This window comes from Habropoda laboriosa, unplaced genomic scaffold (assembly GCF_001263275.1).
Source record: "Habropoda laboriosa isolate 0110345459 unplaced genomic scaffold, ASM126327v1 scaffold2, whole genome shotgun sequence".
Classification (NCBI taxonomy): Eukaryota; Metazoa; Arthropoda; class Insecta; order Hymenoptera; family Apidae; genus Habropoda; species Habropoda laboriosa.
The window spans coordinates 5,325,791-5,329,894 of record NW_017100190.1 but is presented as its reverse complement, the minus strand read 5'-3'; positions in this window follow the sequence as shown (position 1 = coordinate 5,329,894).

Here is a 4,104-nt window from a genome sequence, read left to right as displayed (position 1 = left end):
GTCCACCAGCATTTTTACCCTCGCCTGGACGAACGGAAAGTTGTTTACGCGGCGGGAAATAAATTAGCTTCAATCAGGCTCGATGGCCTAAGGGTGGGACGATGGAAAACGAATAAATAGAATTCTATTCCGGGGGATTGATTAATAGGGGAGATCCGTCGGGTGGCCCGAGGCGAAAGATTCGATAAAAATTTGCGTCGCGGTTGCTCGACTGGAACGGAAGATCTGCTTTCTCGATCGCCTGGTATATATTAACACCTTCACTGGTATAGTACAAATACCATGAATTACAACGTTAACCTAACACTTTCGTGACTGAATTATTCATTTATGAAGAATCTTTTATTTATCTATCGAGCATCGCGTTCGTTATGGACACTAAATTGAGATCACTTTTGTTTCGAGTACTCGAAGGGTTAATTTAATCGTCCAAAAAAATTGACAAATTTTCTCGCTACTTTTTTACATTCCTTACAATAACAGTAATATTACTCATTTAATTATTTTCGTAATAATTGAAATATGGACTACTTTCTGTATCAAATAGAATCATTGTTAATTTAATTATTTTCATAGTAATTCAAATATGGACTACTTATCACGCAGAATTATTGTTAATTTAATTACCTTCACAATAACGACTGAAATAGATTAATTTCGGTATCACGCAGAATTTCTACGGAGTAATTCTCGTAACACTTTGCTCGATGAATATTCGCGAAGACGGGGAACGCGACTCTCGTAGATAAACCAGAAGATTAAGGGTAAGAAGAACTCGACGAAAAAGGTGACAATATCCATTTAAATGCAAACGTCAAAACGGGAGGGGTAAGTGGTTGTACCAGTAAGGGTGTTTCACTCGTGGAATAAAATTAAAGTTTTCTCGATTACGCGAAACTCCATTACCAAGTTTTCATTCGTACTCTTCGATCGTACACCTCGTTCACCAATACGTTCTTCCGTTCTATAAAGAAGCGAAGTAGAGTGGCAAACACGCGAGATATGAAATTTCTCTTCAATAGAATTTCTCCCCTCCAATTTTATTACGTTACCATCGTTGAATCATTTTTTCCTTCAGAAAACACTCCACAGACGTAACTGAAGTTTGTTCAAACGCAGGTATTAATTACGATAAATGCGGACAAATATTTGCGTATAAGCGACAAACATTCCGGTGTACGTATCTGCAAACAAGCTAACAGCGAAATATTTGACCGGAGAAGTGTTTGCATCTTCGAGCATTGCAAATAAAGCGTTTATCCGTGGAAAAATATCGATGTGCTTGAATAACGAAATAGCCGAATGAAAGCGAACGAACGAATGGAGTGGGCGAGAGGCTTTAAACAACGTATCGCCAATAGCCAGAACAAAATACGAAAAGTCAGATGAGAACGATCGGGAAAAGATATTCGGAATATCGATGGAGAAAAGCGACGTATCTTTCGGGGTATATCTTCCCCCATCTGCCGATTCTGTCTGGCCTTATAAAAACGCGATCGACGTCTCTCTTTCTCCTGGCGAATGTTGTACGTGCCAGCAAACATGTCGGTCGCTATTCCTCCACTTCCGGTGCCGCTGATTATACGCAGCGATCGATACCAATGTGGGGAGGGACAAGCGGTGGAAAAAAAAGGAGCATCCGAACGATTGGATTCGGTGTGATGGAAGGAAAAGGCGAAAAATACGATCGAAGCGAGACGTGGGCGGTTGAAAGAGAAACGAGGAAAAAATAATAACGTCTAGAATGGATCAGGAGGAATGGAGGAGAAAAGTGGGACATTCAGAGAGGGATTTAATAAACTGCGGATGGAAAATATGATTGTCAAGTGGGTAGGTGTAAATATGTGGCGCGAAGGGATATTAAATTGAGGTTCCATTGGAAATCATTTTAACCCCTTCACGCTTATGGTATCGACTTTGACTACCGACAGATATTACAGGCCGAATATGAGCAAGATTGCGTAATCAGCGAAACGATGAGTGGTTGATCGTAACAGAATTTTTTCTATTTTATCGAGACACTGTTCGAATTATACTTCTTAAGCTGTAAGAATCGCTAAAAGAAAAAAATTAAGATAAACGTGTATGAAAGTGGTCGCAAAAAAATCGTAAAACGAGATATTAGACGTGATAAATCCGAGAAGGATCCTCTTCGAGAGAAACTGTTCGAAAGAATTACTGACAGATATTACAGACCCGATATGAGAAAGATTATAGAATCACTCGGATAAAAAGCATTACAAATAAACGTACAAGAAAATACTTATACAACTGGTCAAAGAGGAATCATAAATCTAGATATTAAATGTCATAAATCTAAGAAGAATCGTCTTCAATAGAGACTCTGTCCGAAAGAATTATACTTCCTCGTAATAAGAATCGCTAAAACAAATAAAAAAAACGTTGCAAATAAATGTAGAAGAAAATGCCCGTACAGCTTGTCGCAGAAAAATGATAAATCCAGAAATTGGAGATCACGAAACCGAGAAGAATCGTCTCGAAGAGTTTTCTCAGAATTTCTTCGTCAGATTTCTTTCTGATGTCGCGAAACGAGGCGAAGATTAAGGAGAACGATTAAACAGGAGTCAATGAGGGACGACAAACGAGTCGCGAAATTATATAAAGCCGGTGGAAACAGTGGCGCGACAGGGGAGCTGGATTAAACAGAAAGGGGGGAGAGATAGAAGAAAGAAAGAAAAAAGGAAACAGGCAGATAGACGGAACGAATAAATGAGAGTGGAAAAAAAAGGACAGAGTGGGTGGTGGTGGAAAGGGGCTAGCGAGCATTTAATTAAAAACGAAGGGTGTGGGCCTCTGGTGGACGTCGTAGAGGCGAACCCACGAGAACGAGAGGAATTTATTTGCCAGCGTGAAAGTTCCAATGGACGGAGCGATGTTCTCGGACGAATTTCACTAGGACACATCGTCTAAAGTGCTAGCACGTTGTCGAAACGCGTGGCACACGGGAGGGCGGCCATTACGGAGAACCGAGGCAAAAATTCGTCCGACCAAGACGAGAAAAATTCTTCTGTCTTGGGGAACGAGTACGTCGTCGATTTCTCTGAACGTCTTTTGTCTTTCGATCTGTCACACGTTTAAGTGGAAAGTTCAGCACTTTTCCCTACGTCTATTTTTCAGGATTCAGGGAATATTAGTTGCAATTTTTATTTTCATTTGTTACGAGTGGTGAGTTCAAAATTTTTATTTTTACTTTTTACGAGTGTTGAGTTAAAAATTTTTATTCGCTCTGCGTAAAAATTTGTGAACGTACGCGCTGTCGGCTAAAATTTTCAGGCCACTGTGCATTGAAAATTTGCAAAAAACAGTTAGCAAGAAGTAAATTATCAGAAATTTTTTACCGATCGTGTATGTAGAAACTGGGTTAAATAAAACTACGCGAGCTCATAATTAAAAATTACTTATTCATCGGTCTACAATGATACGTGACTCGATTGAATATGCACAATGTTCCGTTGCGTTCTAATCTACAGGTGAAACGCTAATGGTTCTGGTAATTTATGTAAACGGCAATGTGTTTGAGCAGTTGTCATCGAACGAGAACGGACAGAATGAAACGTTCGTCGATAAACGTGTAAAAAAATAATATCGATATCGAGAGTGACGTTTGACGAAAGCTCTGTCGACTGTTGTTCCCGTCCGAATCTGTCGTTGCGAGTTCAATTCTCGGAGGAAAAATGAAATATCCAATTCGAACGACGCGCCCTTTTCTCTACCATTTGTTTCTCTCTATCGGTGTTTCCGACAGGCAATGTTAGAGCTGGAAATGTTCGTCTAATCGTGAAAATTCCACGAATCGACTGGCTAGTTTTTCGCGATCGCATATGGGATTCCCTTGGTTCTTTTCAAAAGAACAAGCGAAAAAAAAATGGATATAACGCGTAATACAGGGCGCCATAACTAACGGGCGAATCTGAAATTCAAATTGTCTACGTGATCACAATCCAAACGTCATCGTTGTCGCGTTAGAAATTTCCCTTTTTTGTACCATTCCGTTTATTCATCGTCCCGCTGGAAAATTGGCCATTTTCACTACATTTCTGCGTAAACGCGTTTCGAATTGAAATATAAATCTGTCACGCAATT